Raw genomic sequence first — 18,672 nt, 5'->3', positions numbered from 1 at the left:
ACACCCTCGCGATCAAGACTATTTTAGCTTAAGGGTAAGGTAAAGGTATGAGGTGGAGCTGCAGCAAGTGACTAGCATATATGGTGGCTAACCTATTCACAGAAGAGAGCGAGAAGAGAAGGAAAAAGCATGGTCGAACAACTATGATCAAGAAGTGATCCTAGAACAACCTACGTCAAGCATAACTCCAACACCGTGTTCACTTCCCGGACTCCGCCGAGAAGAGACCATCATGGTTACGCACGCGGTTGATTCATTTTAATTAAGTTAAGTTTCAAGTTATCTACAACCGGACATTAACAAATTCCCATCTGCCCATAACCGCGGGCACGGCTTTCGAAAGTTCAAATCCATGCAGGGGTGTCCCAACTGAGCCCATCACAAGCTCTCACGGTCAACGAAGGATATTCCTTCTAGCGGAAACACCCGATCAGACTCGGAATCCCGGTTACAAGACATCCTTGACAATGGTAAAACAAGTCCAGCAAGACCGCCCAATGCGCCGACATCCTGATGGGAGCTGCACATATCTCGTTCTCAGGGCAACACCGAATGAACACTACGTATAGCTAAAACCAGCCCTCAAGTTTCCTTGAGGTGGCGCCGCAAGTGGCTCTGTTTCGGACCAACACTTAGACAAGCACTAGCCCGGGGGGTTAAAATAAAGATGACCCTTGGGCTGGCCTAACCCAAGGGAAAAAAGGCTAGGTGGCGAATGGTAAAACCAAGGTTGGGCCTTGCTGGAGAAGTTTTATTCAAGGCGAATTGTCAAGGGGTTCCCATTATAACCCAACCGCGTAAGGAACGCAAAATCTGGGAACATAACACCAATATGACGGAAACTAGGGCGGCAAGAGTGGAACAAAACACCAGGCATAAGGCCGAGCCTTCGACCCTTTACCAAGTGTATAGATGCATTAATTAAATAAGAGATATTGTGATATCCCAACAAAATATCCATTTTCCAAACATGGAACAAGCTCCAATCTTCACCTGCAACTAACAACACTATAAGAGGGGCTGAGCAAAGCGGTAACATAGCCAAACAACGGTTTGCTAGGATAAGGTGGGTTAGAGGCTTGGCTTAACAATATGGGAGGCATGATAAGCAAGTGGTAGGTATCACAGCATAGGCATAGCAAAAGAGCGAGCAACTAGCAAGCAAAGATAGAAGTGATTTCGAGGGTATGGTCATCTTGCCTGAGATCCCGCAAGGAAGAAGAACGAGTCCATGAAGAAGACAAATGGACGTAGTCGAACGAATCCTCACAACACGACGTTATCGGAACCAACCCGAAGAAGAAACACCGGAAAGAAGCAAACAACATAGTAAACAACCAACACATGAACATGACATGATGCACAATCAAGTATGATGCATGTCCGGTTTAATGAGGCATGGCATGGCAAAGTGCATAAGAAATCCTACAAATTAAGTGGAGCTCAATATGCAACTCCGTTGCATATTGACGAAACACCACATCCAAGTTATTTAGTTCGATCTCGTTTATGTACCCAACAAATATTAAATGTTGTTAAACATGGCAAGGGGGTGAAGCAAATGAAAGCTACCTATCTAGGATAGATTAAATGAGGCCGGAACGACAAACAACAAGTCCGGAAACTCCTCATGTGCATATTTTGGTTATGGTACTGTTCTGACCTAAACACAATTTTAGGGTTGTTAAACATGCAAAGAGATGCCATCATGTTAAACTATGCATTTTTCCACCCCATTTACATATAAGGTTTATTAGATTCCAAGTTACAGTTATTTAGTTATGAATAAAAGCATTTCAACATGGCATAGGAGCAAATTTAACCAAACATCATTTTAAATATTTCAAACATGCATGAAAGTTGAATATTATTAAACTAGACAAAATTCTAAGCAACTTTCATATATAATTTATTTAGATCCGATGCACGGTTGTGAAGTTATTAAATGCATGAAGTTTATGGGGCTTTCTGCAAAACTGTCGTCTCTGGAATAAATAGGAAATTCGTATATCTGAAAAAAAACATGAATGGGCCGAATCTAGTAGGCTGGGCTGTGGTGAACTGCTCACGCTGGGCCAACAGAGAGAAAGAAGAAGAAAACAAAGAGGCATTGGGGGTGACCTCACCCATGGGCCTTGGCCCGTCGACAGGCCGGCCTGGAGGATGCTGGCTGGGCCGGCTCGCGGAAAGTGGCCCAGGCGCGGGGCGCTGCTGCACCGGGCTGAAGCCGGACCATGCGTGTGCGAGGGAGGCAGCCCAGCAGGCACGCTCGTCCTCCTCTGCTCGAAGCAGAGAGAGGTTCAGGGCGCGGCGGTTGCCGGTGATGAGAACGACAACACGGTGGGAAGCGGCTCCGGCGATGTCAGGGACTGGTGGGGGCGGACGGATCTGGACGGCAGCTTGCCGGATCCGGCGAATCCAGGAGACGACAGAAGCTGGGCGGTAGCAAGAAGCTCCGGGCGGCGGCGCTGTCCATGGTCAGAGAGACAGAGCTGTAAGAGAAGGAGGAAGGGAAAATGGATGATAAGAGGAGAGGGGCGGCCGGGGACGCGACCTGGGCGACGTTTCGCAGCAAGGGTCGCCGGCGGTGAGGTGGGCTCCGATGGCCGGCGGTTCTTGCGGGAGCTCGAGCGGCGGGCTCCCTCCCGATCCAGATCGGATCGAGGAGGTGCAGCGAGGAGCGAACGGGCGACGACTTGGGCTCGGGCGGGCTTCCCAGGGCCCGATCCGGGTCCTGGCGGGCCATGGCGGCGCAGGGAGACAGGGAAATGCGAGGAGAGGCCACATGGCCGCCTACGAGTGGCCACGGGCGGCTGCGGGCGGTGGCTGAGCCAATCTGGGCGCACCAAGTGGCAGGTGTGAGGTGGAGGGCACCGGAAAATGAGGAGGAGGTGGTCGGATCTGGTTAGTCGGCGCAGGCTTCGAGGTTGATGCGGCGGCTCGAGGTTTGGGGAGGGGCTAGGCTAGGTTTGGACCCGATTTGGAAGGGGAAGGGTGTCGGAGTAATGGGCCACGGGTAGGCCAACCCGAGCCCCATAACCTTTCAAGACATCGGGGCAGGCTGCGCCCCTCAAGACCACAGGGCGAAGAGCCGCCTCCTGGGGAGTCTACGGCAAGGCAGCCGACTGCCCGCTCACGGCCGAGTCCCGGGGGCGACTTCCAGAGAAGCCGGCTTTGGGGAGTCGGCCGGCGACTCCAACAAACCGTGACCTCATCGAAGGGGACGGGGCAGGGGCGTGGGTACAATGAAGCCCACTCCCCGCCCCTTACCAAGGGCAGGCATGGCTACAGCACGCCGTACTTGGGAAGATCTCCCTGGGGCGTGGCACTATTGCCCAGCCTGCCCTGACATCAGCACCACTGTACCGGGTCCTGCGCCCACGACGGCTTGTCTGTACGGCCTGGAGGCAATGGGGCCCACCAGTCAGCGAGACCTCAGGAGACGGCGGGAGAACCACCAGTCGGACCCGTCGGGAGTCGGCCCGGGGGAGTCGGCCGAGCCCTCCCCCGGGGCCCACGCGCCATTAATCAAGAAGAGATGGGGAGTAGCCACAGTGATCGCCCGCCAGGCGGCGGGGCTGTTGCCACGACCCCATGACCAAGCTTGCGTCATCAGCAGCACGGCTACAGTAATCAGCAGCCGGCAAGACCCGAACGCGGCGGACGCGGCCTGTCGGCTCCGTACCAGACCAGTCGGCGGGGCCCACCAGTCGGCGGGCCCCAGTAGTCGGCCGAGAAGTCAGAGGTCGGAGGCACTGATGGCTGGGCCCGCGCCCAGTCAAATTACCATTGTACCCCTGGGGGTAGGCCTATATAAACCCCCCAGGGCACCCATGCAAAGGGTTGGATCCTAGTAGTTCTATACCATACCAGATAGAAGGAGAGAGCTAGCCTTGCCCTCTCCTACCACCAGACACAGCTCAAGGAGCAACCGTGTAAACACTTGACCCTAGTGATCATGCGGAGACCCCGCAGAGCAGCAGTAGGGGTATTATCTCCCGGGAGAGCCCCGAAGCGGGGTAAGATTCGCCGGCGTGCATGTCTTCGCCTCATCCCGTTTCCAGGCACCGGCGACGTTCTACTTGCCCCCACCGTGGGGCTTGGTGCACCGCCGCCTGGAGATCTGTTCTGGACGGGAACCCTTTTCCTCCCTGGCGAGCGCAGCCAGCCAGGCACGCCAGATGAAGTTTGCGTCTACGCGCTGCGCAGTGTTGAGATCGCCTGCACAGCCAGCTCCTTGGCCGAACTTGTCGGCGAGGTCCGCCTCTCCGACGAACCTGCGTCCGACGCAGGCGCAGGCGGCCCCGAAAACCTCCTCGCGGGCCTCCTCGATCAACTCCACGTTTCCGGCGAGCCTGCCGTAGACTTGGAGTCCGTAGGCTCCACCGACCCGATGCTGGTCGACTCCGACACCGCGTCGGTCGACGCGTTCCCCACCAATGTGGTGGTCTACGACGAACCTCTCCCCCACGCGGAGAGCGACGGAAGCACCGTCATTGAGGTGCTGGTCATCATTCATGACGAGTTCCCTGGCGGAGGGGCGCCCGACTCACTCGGCGCGGCGCTGCAAGACCTAGCTGCGCCCATTCCGGAAGATGTTGACGCAGAGACGTTAGAAGCGCACCGCCTTCAGCTTGTTGAAGGCGCGAAGAAGCTGGCCAGCATGAGACGCTTGTCAAAAGCTTACCAGCGGGAGATGGATCGCGCTGTTGGCGGCTCGCCGGCCCCGGCAGGGACCATCCACCTTGGCGCGGTTCAGTAGCGCGGCGTAGCCATCGCCAGCCTATTTGGGGCTGGCCGCCCCGTGTATGCCACGCCAGCGGAGAACATCCGAGCCGCCCAGGCAGCGGCGGATGAGCTGGACAATTTCGAGGGCGAAGAGCGCCGCCTCATGATGGAGCGAGTCCAGCGGCTCCTCGACGCGGCCGCCGTGCAGAACGAGGCCGGCTGCCGCACGGAGGCGCCGCAGCGGCCAAATGACGACCCGCACCGAGATCAAGGCGCGACGTCTCGGACGCCGACTAGCGGTGCCCGAGGAAGAAAGGACAAGGAGCCGGCTGTCAGCCACAGTCGGACTCGGATTACCATAGAGCGCGACTGAGACGGCCGCCCGAGAGCAGTGGAACGACGGGACGACTGTCCGCCTCCCCCTCCCCGCAAGGAGAGGCGAGTCTCCCCGCCGCCTGTTGACCATCCGACTCTCGGTGACCGCCTTGGCCGCCGAGAGGGAGTTGGAGAGAATGACGCCCGCCACCGGATCGACCGACTTCACCGGTCCCTGGCGCTGGAAGAAGAAGACGAGCTGGGTCCGCCTTGTTTCGGGCCCCGCATTCGGGACGAGCCCTTCCCTAGAGGGTTCACGCTCCCAAGAGACACGCCCAAGTATACCGGCTCCATGAAGCCGGAAGGCTGGCTAGTCGACTACTCCACGGCTGTCAGCATAGCAAACGGCAACAAGCGTGTCGCCGTAAAGTACGTTCCGCTAATGCTCCAGGGCATGGCCCGGACATGGCTGAACAGCCTAAAGCCCCGCAGCATCAACAGCTGGGTCGACTTCACCGAAGCGTTCGTCCGCAATTTCACCAGCACGTACAAGCGTCCTCCCAAGCCTCGTCAACTCTCCTTGTGCGTGCAAGGTCCTGACGAGTCGACTCGCGACTACCTCACGCGTTGGGCTGAGCTCCGGAACTCCTGCGAGGGCGTGCACGAGGTGCAGGCCATCGAGTACTTCACAGCCGGGTGCCGAGAAGGCACCCTCCTCAAGTACAAGCTCCTCTGCGACGAGCCAGAAACCCTCGACGAGCTGCTGATCATAGCGGACAAGTACGCTACGGCCGACTCCTCCACAAAGACGGAAATTCAAATCAGCACGACTGGCAAAGTAGCTCCTCGGTCTCCAAGAACTCCGGCGGCAGACGCCGGCCGGCGACAACAGCAGGGAGACAACAAGCGCAAGGCCCCGCAGCCGGCTTCCAGCAGCCGGCAGGTCGCGACCGTTGAAGCCCAGCAGCCAGAAGAGCAGCCTCCGCCCAAGCGACAGAAAGGCGGCAAGCCGAACTGGTTGCCGGCCTTCTCCTACGAGCAGACCTTGGATGGACCTTGCAAGTTCCAAAGCGGCGCGAAGCCGTCGAATCACACCACTCGGAAGTGCCACTGGCTCACCAGGATCGCCAAGGGAGACGGCCTCCTGCCACCCCCGCCTGCTGGGCAGCCGCCTCCGCCCCCGCCCCAGCAGCCGACAGTCAGGCCAGTCGGCGCAGTACAAGACGTATACCCTGAAGAGCATGGAGCCTATGTGGTGTTCACCAGTGTGGTTGATGATCGACGTAGCAGGCGGCTGCAGCGACAAGAGGTGAACGCAGTAGCCTCAGAGACGCCAGAGTTCATGCACTAGTCTGAGAGGCCCATCAGGTGGAGCAGGGCTGACCACCTAGAAGTGATGCCGAGTCCGGGCTCCTACGCCTTGGTCCTGGACGCCACCTTTGCCACGGACAAACGGGTCACGCGTTTCTCGCGAGTTCTGATAGATGGGGGCAGCAGCATCAATATCATGTACAAGGACACCATTGAGAAGTTAGGAATCAAGCAGAGACAGCTTCAGAACAGCCGGACTGTGTTCCACGGCATTGTTCCTGGGCTTTCCTGCTCACCAATCGGCAAGATCCTGATTGACGTCCTCTTTGGGGATAAAGATCACTTCCGAAGAGAGTATGTTTGGTTTGAGGTAGTGGACCTTGAGAGCCCATACCATGCGCTACTTGGCCGGCCCGCCTTGGCCAAGTTCATGGCGGTCCCTGTAGGATCAAAAGTATGTCTAGAGGGGGGTGATTAGACTACTTGACCAAGTAAAAACTTAACCTTTTCCCAATTTTAGTTCTTGGCAGATTTTAGCTAATTTAGAACAAGTCAAGCAATCATCACATAATTCAAGCAAGCATGCAAAGAGTATATAGGCAGCGGAAAGTAATGCATGCAACTTGCAAGAATGTAAAGGGAAGGGTTTGGAGATTTCAAACGCAATTGGAGACACGGATGTTTTTCCCGTGGTTCGGATAGGTGGTGCTATCCTACATCCACGTTGATGGAGACTTCAACCCACGAAGGGTAACGGTTGCGCGAGTCCACACAGGGCTCCACCCAAGGGTAACGGTTGCGCGAGTCCACACAGGGCTCCACCCACGAAGGGTCCACGAAGAAGCAACCACCCGCAAAGGGTCCACGAAGAAGCAACCTTGTCTATCCCACCATGGCCATCTCCCACGAAGGACTTGCCTCACTAGCGGTAGATCTTCACGAAGTAGGCGATCTCCTTGCCCTTACAAACTCCTTGGTTCAACTCCACAATCTTGTCGGAGGCTCCCAAGTGACACCTAGCCAATCTAGGAGACACCACTCTCCATGAAGTAACAAATGGTGTGTAGGTAATGAACTCCTTGCTCTTGTGCTTCAAACGATAGTCTCCCCAACACTCAACTCTCTCTCATAGGATTTGGATTTGGTGGAAAGATGATTTGAGTGGAAAGCAACTTGGGAAGGCTAGAGATCAAGATTCATATGGTAGGAATGGAATGTCTTGGTCTCAACACATGAGTAGGTGGTTCTCTCTCAGAACATATGAGTAGGAATGGTGTGTGTGTTCTGATGGCTCTCTCTTCGAATGAGAAGGAGGTGGAGGGGTATATATAGCCTCCACACAAAATCCAACCGTTACACACAATTTACCAATCTCGGTGGGACCGGATAAATAAACTCGGTCTGACCCAAGTAGTAAACCTAGTGACCGTTAGGAATTTCGGTGGGACTGACATGCAACTCGGTAGGACCGATTCGGTTAGGGTTTGGGCATAACGTAATCTCGGTGAGACCGATTACACAAACTCGGTGAGACTGAATTTGGTAATTAGCTAACCAGAGAGTTGGTCAGGCAAACTCGGTGGGACCGATTTGCTCTTTCGGTGAGACCGAGTGGAACTCGGTGAGACCGAAAAGTTACAAAGGGGAAACACTGAGTTTACATTGCAATCTCGGTGGGACCGATTCGCTCTTTCGGTGAGACCGAAAAGTTACGAAAGGGAAACAGAGAGTTTGCAACCCCATCTCGGTGAGACCGAGATCCTTATCGGTAGGACCAAATTGCTAGGGTTTGGCAGTGGCTAATGACAAGTGAAAACTCGGTGGCGCCGGATAGGAAGAATCGGTAGGACCGAGTTTGGCTTAGGGTTTAGGTCATATGTGGATATGGGAAAGTAGTTGAGGATTTTGGAGCATATCACTAAGCACATGAAGCAAGAGGCTCATTAAGCAACACCTCATCCCTCCTTAATAGTATTGGCTTTTCCTAAAGACTCAATGTGATCTTGGATCACTAAAATATAAAATGAAGAGTCTTGAGCTTTTGAGCTTGGGCCAATCCTTTGTCCTTAGCATTTTGAGGGTTCCACTTTCACATCCATGCCATGCCAATCATTGAGCTTTCCTGAAATAATTATCTTGGAATAGTATTAGCTCAATGAGCTATATGTTGTTATGAATTACCAAAACCACCTAGGGATAGTTGCACTTTCAATCCCCAACTACGCCTACCTCAAGATGAAGATGCCCAGTTCCAGGGGAATTCTGACTGTGGTCGGCGACTACCGGAAGTCGTCCGCTTGCGTGGCCGAGAGCAGTCGGCTGGCCGAGTCCCTGGTGATTGCAACCGAGAAGCGACTCCTTGAGCGAGTTGTGGCGATGGCCGGCAAGCAGCCGAAGATATCACCCGACCCGAAGGAGTCAGAAGCCGAAGGTTCGTTCAAGCCGGCCAAAGAGATAAAGAGGATACCCTTGGATCCGGAGCGCCCAGAGAGGTACGCCGTCGTAGGCACAAACCTCGACAGCAAATAGGAAGGCGAGCTCATCGATTTCCTCCGTGAGAATCGGGACATCTTCGCATGGTCTCCCAAGGACATGCCAGGTGTGCCGACGGATTTCGCCAAGCACAAGTTACACGTCCGATCTGATGCAAAGCCGGTCAGGCAGCCCCTGCGCCGCTTATCAGAAGAGAAGAGAAGAGTTGTCGGAGAAGAGATAGCCCGACTCCTAGCAGCCGGCTTCATTATGGAAGTTTTCTTCCCGGAGTGGCTGGCAAATCCGGTCTTGGTGCTAAAGAAGAACAAGCAATGGCGAATGTGTATTGACTACACGAGCCTCAACAAGGCCTGCCCCAAGGACCCATTTGCTCTACCAAGAATTGACCAGGTGATAGACTCCATAGCCGGATGCGAGTTGTTGAGCTTCTTGGATGCATACTCAGGATATCACCAGATCAAGCTGAATCCAGCTAACAGATTGAAGACCGCCTTCATCACGCCGTTTGGAGCATTCTGCTACCTCACCATGACGTTCAGCTTAAGGAATGCCGGCGCCACCTTTCAGCGTTGCATGCAGAAGTGCCTCCTCAAGCAGCTCGGCAGGAACGCCCACGTTTACGTGGACGATGTGGTGGTGAAGACGGAAAAGCGAGGAACACTGCTGGAAGACCTCAAGGAGACCTTTGAGAACTTGCACCGGTTCCAGATCAAGCTCAACCCCGAGAAGTGTGTCTTCGGAGTACCAGCCGGCCAGCTGCTAGGTTTCCTGGTCTCTGAACACGGCATAGAATGCAACCCAGTAAAAATCAAGGCCATCGAGAGAATGGAGGTACCTAGCCGACTGCTGGATGTGCAGAAGTTCACCGGCTGCTTGGCGTCCATCAGCCGATTCATCAGTCGGCTAGGCGAGAAAGCTCTCCCCTTATACCAACTCATGAAGAAGACCACTTTTTTCGAGTGGAACCATAAGGCGGACGAAGCTTTCCACCAGTTGAAGAAGATGCTGACTACTCCACCCGTCCTGGCGGCTCCGACTCCCAAGGAACCTATGCTCCTGTACATCGCCGCCACCAGCCGAGTAGTCAGCACAGTCATTGTAGTAGAGCGCAAGGAGGAAGGCAAGGCGCTACATGTCCAGAGACCAGTATATTACCTGAGCAAGGTACTGTCGACCTCCAAGAAGAACTACCCCCACTACCAGAAGATGTGCTATGGCGTGCACTTTGCTGCCAAGAAATTGAAGCCTTACTTTCAAGAGCATCCAATCACTCTGCACGGCTCCACTTGCCGAGATCATCGGTACCCAAGATGCCTCTGGTCGAGTGGCCAAGTGGGCCATAGAGCTGGCTCCTTACACCATCTACTACCAGCCCCGCACCGCTATCAAATCACAAGCACTGGCCAACTTCCTCGTCGACTAGGCCGAGACCCAGTACCTGCCTCCAGCGCCTGACTCCACCCATTGGCGGATGCACTTCAACGGCTCCAAGATGCGCACCGGCTTGGGAGCCGGCATCGTCCTCACCTCTCCCAAAGGCGACAAGCTCAAATATGCACTTCAAATCTATTTTGCCGCCTCCAACAACGTGGCCGAGTACGAGGCGCTCGTTCACGGGCTCCGGCCTTCCAAAGAACTTGGCATCCGCCAGATCTTGTGTTATGGCGACTCGGACTTAGTGGTCCAGCAGTCATCTAGCGACTGGGACGCGAAAGACGCAAACATGGCGAGCTATCGTTTCCTCGTGCAGCAACTCAGCGGGTATTTCGAAGGGTGCGAGTTCCTCCATGTGCCAAGAAACGACAACGACCAAGCAGACGCCTTGGCACGAATCGGCTCTACCCGCCAAGCAATACCATCTGGCGTTGCCCTTCAACGTCTCCTCAAGCCGTCTGTCAAGCCTTCACCAGAATCAGACTCCATTTTTGTGCCGGCTCCTCCCGAAGACGGCGGATCCGACTCCAGAGCTCCGGCAGTCGGAACGGGGACTTTGGCGGGCGACTCCAAAGCTGCCACAGTCGAGCCCGGCCCGGGGACTGCGGTGACGGACTCGAAGATTCCAGAACTCGGCCCAAGGACCGCGCCAGTCGGCCTGGGGACTTCATCAGCCCAGCAAGCGGCTGTTGACTCCAGCCCGCCGCCTCCCAGCCCAGCCACCCTCGTCCAAGTCGCAATTCTGGTAGTCGAAGAAATAGCAGCACCCTCATGGGCCCAGCCCATCCTCAAATTCCTGGTGAACAAAGAGCTACCAACTGATGAGACCTTAGCTCGGCAAGTACAACGCCGGGCGGCAGCCTATACCATAATCAATAGAGAGCTGGTCAGGCGCAGCGTCACTGGTGTCCACCAGCGCTGCGTAGAGCCAGAGCAAGGCCAGGCGATCCTCAAAGACATCCATCAAGGCGAATGCGGCCACCATGCGGCTTCAAGAGCACTCGTCGCCAAAGCTTTTCGGCATGGTTTCTTTTGGCCGACTTCCTTGGAAGAGGCCAAGGAGTTGGTCCAAAAATGCAAAGGGTGCCAGAAGTTCAGCTCCAAGCCGCACCAGCCGGCTTCCGCGCTCAAGACCATCCCCATTGCTTGGCCTTTCACAGTTTGGGGTCTAGACATGGTGGGACCATTCAAGACAGCACGAGGTGGTCTAACTCACCTACTTGTCGTCTTCCAGAGCCGCCGCCCCCAGATCGGGGTCGTCGACGTCGCTCTCCGCCCGGTCGATGACGAACTCATGGGCCAACCCCGAGGTGCCGGCTGGTGGGTGAAGAAGGGGATTCTAACCAAAGCCGACTGATCAGAACAAAACTCGGCAAGAAGAAGACAATCCAAAGAAAGAAAAGAAAGGTGACTCACCACGGGCGGGGGGTTGGCGCGGGAGTATGGCTCCTTGCCGAATCGCCAGTCCTCCGGGAGCCTGCTGTCCGAGAGGTAGTTCACCATAAGGGCCACCTCTTCGTGAGGCATGTCCTTGGTGCACATCCAACTCGGGTCACGGCCCCCGCTCATCTGGCATATCATGTGAGGGCGGCCCTGGAGTGGGAGAACTCGGCACGAGACAAAGGCGGCCAGCAGGTCCGGACCAGTCAGACCCTCCGACTGTGTCAGCACTCAGAGTCGCGTGATGGCGCCGGCTCCCGCAGGCGTCAGCGACCTGGCCCGATACGACCAGTTGGGCAGTCTGCCAGCCGGCGGGCCGGCTTTGAAAGCCGGCAGATTGACCCAGTCGCCCCTCGTGGCGACGTTCCTGACGTAGAAGTAGGACCTCTGCCACATCTTCACCGACTTCAACAGGGAGATGGAGGGGAAGTGGTTGTCGGCTCCTGTCCTTCGCACGGCGATGAAGGCACCGCACTGAGCCGGCACGCCCGCGGCCTAGGTGCCGAGCTTCGAGAAGAAGAACTCCCCCCAGAGCTCGAGGGTGGGGAGGACTCCGAGGAAGCCTTCGCACAGAGCCACGAAGGCGGACAGCAGCACCACAGTGTTGGGGGTGAGGTGGTGCAGCTGGAGGCCGTAGAACTCCATGAATGACCGGAAAAAGCTGCTCGTCGGCAGCCCCAACCTGCGCAGGCAGTGCGAGCGGAAGATGACCCGCTTGCCCTCCTGTGGGGCGGGGGAAATCTCCCCCGCCGGCGCAAGACGCACCTGCACACGATCTTCGCCGGGAAGTCGACGGGTCCGGCGGAGGAACTCGATATGGTCTTCATGGACTTCGGAGCCGTCCTAGGTGCCGGAGGGCACTGGGGGAGGCACGGCAGCAGAGGAAGAACTCATCGCGAGCTGTCACCGCAGCGTTCGCCGGAGCCTGGGCGTGCGGCGGAGTGAAGAAGAGAAGAGGAAGTAGGAGAGCGAGGAGCTGCAAGGAGGAAGAAAGCAAGGGGTAGTGGGAAGGAGGGGCGCGCGTGCCCCCCTCTTCCCCTACTTATAGCCCCATGGGCTGCGAAGCCGAGGGGGCGGACGTGGGGATTTACTGTGCCCGCAACCCCACGACCCCCACGATCCACGTAAAGTTACTGCGCGCAGTAACTTCACGGGAATCCCAACCGTCCACCGGGGCCGCAGCGGATCCGCTCGGGCGCCGAGGCGAGGTAGTGGCGGGCCCCGCCTACGGGCCTGTCCCGTCGCGCGCATGGGCTGGCAGGACGGCCTGGCCACGTGCCCTCGCGTGACAGGCCAAGAATGGGCGGCGGCCTGGAAGCTTAGCTAGCACGCCACTTGAAATCCCGTCGCGACGTTCGAACTGCTGAGCAAGTCGGAATTGAGTGAGTCCGAGTTGGGCGAGTCCGACTCCTTCTAGTCAGCCTAGCAGAAGTCAATCAAAACCATGTGTTGAGCACCCGGAAAGAGAAACTGCTGAGGCTTCTCGGCCGATCGTCCACGGCGCCTCACCAGCTTCGGGTACTACTGTCGGAGTAATGGGCCATGGGTACGCCAACCCGAGCCCCATAACCTTTCAAGACATCGGGGCAGGCTGCGCCCCTCAAGACCACAGGGCGAAGAGCCACCTCCTGGGGAGTCTACGGCAAGGCGGCCAACTGCCCACTCACGGCCGAGTCCCAGGGGCGACTTCCAGAGAAGCCGGCTTTGGGGAGTCGGCCGACGACTCCAACAAACCGTGACCTCATCGAAGGGGACGGGGCAGGGGCATGGCTACAATGAAGCCCACTCCCCGCCCCTTACCAAGGGCAGGCATGGCTACAGCACGCCGTACTTGGGAAGATCTCCCTGCGGCGTGGCACTATTGCCCGGCCTGCCCTGACATCAGCACCACTGTACCGGGTCCTGCGCCCACGACGGCTTGTCTCTACAGCCTGGAGGCAATGGGGCCCACCAGTCAGCGAGACCTCGAGAGACGGCGGGAGAACCACTAGTCGGACCCGTCGGGAGTCGGCCCGGGGGAGTCGGCCGAGCCCTCCCCCGGGGCCCACACGCCATTAATCAAGAAGAGATGGGGAGTAGCCACAGTGATCGCCCGCCAGGCGGCGGGGCTGTTGCCACGACCCCATGACCAAGCTTGCGTCATCAGGAGCACGGCTACAGTAATCAGCAGCCGGCAAGACCCGCCCGCGACGGACGCGGCCTGTCGGCTCCGTACTAGACCAGCCGGCGGGCCCCAGCAGTCGGCGGAGAAGTCGGAGGTCGGAGGCACTGACGGCTGGGCCCGCGCCCAGTCAAATTACCATTGTACCCCTGGGGGGTAGGCCTATATAAACCCCCAGGGCACCCATGCAAAGGGTTGGATCCCAGTAGTTCTATACCATACCAGATAGAAGGAGAGAGCTAGCCTTGCCCTCTCCTACCACCAGACACAGCTCAAGGAGCAACCGTGTAAACACTTGACCCTAGTGATCATGCGGAGACCCCGCAGAGAAGCAGTAGGGGTATTATCTCCCCGGAGAGCCCCGAAGTTGGGTAAGATTCGCCGGCGTGCATGTCTTCGCCTCATCCCGTTTCCAGGCACCGGCGACGTTCTACTCGCCCCCACCATGATAAGCCATCCGTTGGCATATGTCGCACCAAACCCCCGACAAAGGGGTCTATTTATAGTAGGTGGGCTAGGATTAGGGTTTGGAGAGGGGTTTGCTCCGTTTTGGACCCTCGGATCGCGATCGTGCGGTCCGAAGCGGAGGGGGAACTAGGTGGTCTGAGAGCAGAGAAGAGAAGAAGAGGCCCGACGGTAGTCCCGGATACCGAAAATGTCCGACGATAGACCGGCTATACTGCCGCTATAGTTTAATGGTTGGGCTATCAAACGAACTCCGATTGCGATGAAACTTGACAAGCGGTCTATCTACACTATAATAAGACCACACGCCAACTTTCATCCCATTCCGAGAAAATTTTCCGGCCACTTATAAAATACTATTTCGGACATGTCGCGGGTGCGTGCGAGTGTGTCTGTGCTCAGAACGGACAACGGACAGAACGAGGAAACCGGGACGGATGCAAGTTTTGGAAAACATGATGATGCAACGCACATGATGACATGACAAGATGCAACACGCAAGCGAATGACATGGCAACGACGGCGACTAGCTGGAAGACACCTGGCACATCGGTCTCGGGGCGTCACAACACTCCACCACTACGAGAGGATCTCATCGTGAGATCTAGGATGGCACCGGAGGGAAAAATGGAAGAGAAAGAGAAGAGGTAAAACTAAGTTGCTTCTTTGACAAACGAGTGAGACCAAAGAACCTTGAAAAGGTTAAGCCATTTTGAGAAAAGAATACAATGGAGAAGAACGAAGTTGAAAACACTCCGTTAAGAAAGAGGAAAAGAAAGAACCGATTCGGTAACACTCCGGTTGAAAAGAGATGCAAGACTTGATAAGGTGAAAAGGACTTGAGCAGAGGACAGAACACTCCGGTTAAATGGATAAGCAAAAGAAAGAAGCATGATCTTGACAAAACAAGATGATGGGTTGAAAAGAGCAACATCACAAAGCCTTCGGAATAAAAGTAAGAATGGAATGGAATGAACGACGAGAAACAAGATCTTGAGGGAGCACGCTTACAACAAATGCTAGAACGGAGTTGTTGGAAAACCAACAACAAAAAGAGTAAGCTTGTAGTGGACTTATGGAGAACATCTCAAAACTAAGAGGTGAAATTATGCCACTAACGAAAACAATAGATTGGATTGATATCAACAAGGGAACGAGAAACTTATTTCACCGGAAGGATAGATGAAGAACTTGGATCATAGATAATCACCACAAAGAGCTACATTCCCAATGGAAGGCTTTAGATGAAAACTATACCGAGATAACTCCATGGAAGAAAGTGATGGGTTTAAATACCTCATTCTTGTGAATGAAGAATGATATATTACCACCTCAAAAGATAAGGGAGAAACAATTTCACTCCGGATTGCAAGATGAAGAATACATGAGCTCCTCTGAAAAGAGTCTCGATGAACACTTCGAGAAGGAATTAAATCCTTGATGAGCCACCATGAAGAAACTCTCAAAGAACTCCGGTAATAAAAGAATGGTGAAAAGAAAGAGAAGTTGACAGCACAAAGTGAAGCCTTATAATCATTTAGATGGATCTCCGTGGTGATATAAATGCGAGAGCTTGGAACTCCGGGAAAGAAAAGATGAAACAATTGAAAACCGAGAACTTGATGAACCTCCGGAATAAGGAATTGAATTCACTCGATGAAACAAGAATAAGAATTACATCATGTTTATCCTTCACCAATTTAATTGATGACAAACAATGGATTGAAAACAACTTATTCTCATTGAAAGGATTAAGAGAGATATGCGCAAATTAGGGAAGGTCTTCAACGATCCACCGTTAGGATTTGAAAGAACGAATGAATTGATATGATAACGAAGGAAAACAAATCTTGCATGAACCACCGTAAGAATTGAAACTGAACGAAGACAAGATAAAGAAACACCGGGAAGAATTAGCAAACGAATGACGATACTTGAAGGAATTTAGAAACATGAGAACGAATAGCTCATGAGCTGATTAGAGAGTATGTGAAAGATGCACCGGTAAAATCTGGAGAATTCTAGCTAAAGGCTGAAAATGAATAAGTCTGCGATCATGGCTCGGAGAATCAAGCTGAAAAGACTCCTGAATTGCTCCGGATGGGTGAAAAGAATATCTCACAATCGAAAACAATTATGAGAGGATGGCAACAAGCTAGAATCACTCACCTCTGAGAGAACGAATAAGATATGGAGGAAAAACTCTTCTTCGGTCTTCAAAATTTGAGAATGAAGACGAGAAACACCACCGAGAAATGTTGAGGCACTCCGAAATAAAGAATGTAAAGGTTGAACCAATGATGAAAAGAATTTGAAAGATCTTGGAGAAATACATGTGACTGATGACAAATCATCCTTACATCAATCTTTGAAATGAATTTGGTAGTAACTCCGGGAAAAATTAGAAGAGTCAGGTAAGATCCTAGGAAAAGACCTGTGGGTTAGGGGCCACTCAAAAGAAACACCGTTGAAAAGGTCGCTTGGAAGATAGATTGCACCGGTTGAATTAAAAGGCTTGAATGAGAGAACATCCTCTAAAGATCTTGAACGAATGCAGAGTGGAAACACGAATCTTCGAGATATCTTGAGCACTCCGGAATAATTGAATAGTGAGCAGTGAATTATTATGAGGTGCACCGGCATAAGAAAAACATTGAAACGAGGAAAAGATATGATCGACAAAGCTTGAATTGAATCCACCGGAGAAGAAAATGATTGTCGAGAGACGAACTTGAAGCTTCGTTAGCATCTTCTTGAGAATCACCGAATAAGAATATTGACGGAAAAGGAATGGAGAAGCTTCCCATCAATAAAAGGATACTTGAATAAGAAATCTGAGTCCTCGAAGAAGAAGGGTGGGTGGGTGGGAAAACAAAGACAACTTGGAACGGATGAAGCAAACACCGTTGAGAAGAACTGATAATTGATCTTGCGAATGTTGAAGTGATCGGATCCACTAGAAGAGAAACACACCGGTTGAAAAGGATTGACATGACACTTTCGATTATCATGAAGTATTAGTATCCACATAGGAATATGAGAACACCACTTAGGAAAAGGCATGGAATCAACATTTGACTTCGTAGCAACTCGAATACCACAACTCAAAACAAAACAAGTATTGGCTTGCAGAATAAGCCGGAACAAACATATGATAGAGATTCCGTCCGAAGTTTTCGTGGTGGGGCCTACACGGGCTCGATCGTACAGCACCATCATGTACAAGGCAGTGCACATGACATACGAAGCGTCCCCGAGTCGGCATAGCCAAGGACTCTTTAAGACACAACGAGACCACTATAAAACCAACCGTGAATAGGCAGACCACTACACATCGAACCCCAATTTCATATCATACATCTGTCGGAAAGATATCCTAAGAGCTACTTGAATTCCCACTTATAAACTCCCGAAATTTTCTAGTTATGCAATCAGGTGTTGGGGATACAGGGGAAGTATAATATCTCACCCAAACTAGCGAATCCTACATCCAGTTGTATCCATCCTTCAACACATAACCAAGAAACCTTCGGAAATAGTCTACCTCAACCTTCGAAAAGCATCCGTTATACGAGTTATGGCAATACTCCCAAACTCCCGCCCAAGTACTGGGTGGCGTCGAGGTTATCTCACCAACAACTACATAAAAGAGATTTTCGATGTCAGCGAAACTAAACTCAGGTATTCCAGAACTGCAACGATAAACTTGTGACGACAACACCTCGGAGCTCAACTCCCCGGGACACTGCCACAACCCCTAAATGTCAGGAGGCACCAAGAACAATGTTCTCATCACAAAACCACATCCAAGTTATTTAGTTCGATCTCATTTATGTACCCAACAAATATTAAATGTTGTTAAACATGGCAAGAGGGTGAAGCAAATGAAAGATACCTATCTAGGCAAGATTAAATGAGGCCGGAACGACAAACAACAAGTCCAGAAACTCCTCATGTGCATATTTTGGTTATGGTACTGTTCTGCCCTAAACACAATTTTAGGATTGTTAAACATGCAAAGAGATGCCATCATGTTAAACTATGCATTTTTCCACCCCATTTACATATAAGGTTTATTAGATTCCAACTTACAGTTATTTAGTTATGAATAAAAGCATTTCAACATGGCATAGGAGCAAATTTAACCAAACAACATTTTAAATATTTCAAACATGCATGAAAGTTGAATATTATTAAACTAGACAAAATTCTAAGAAACTTTCATATATAATTTATTTAGATCCGATGCATGGTTGTGAAGTTATTAAATGCATGAAGTTTATGGGGCTTTCTGCAAAACTGTCATCTCTGGAATAAATAGGAAA

The sequence above is a fragment of the Triticum urartu genome, chromosome 2, assembly GCF_003073215.2.
Source record: "Triticum urartu cultivar G1812 chromosome 2, Tu2.1, whole genome shotgun sequence".
NCBI classification, from domain to species: domain Eukaryota; kingdom Viridiplantae; phylum Streptophyta; class Magnoliopsida; order Poales; family Poaceae; genus Triticum; species Triticum urartu.
Note: the sequence above shows the minus strand (reverse complement) of the source record.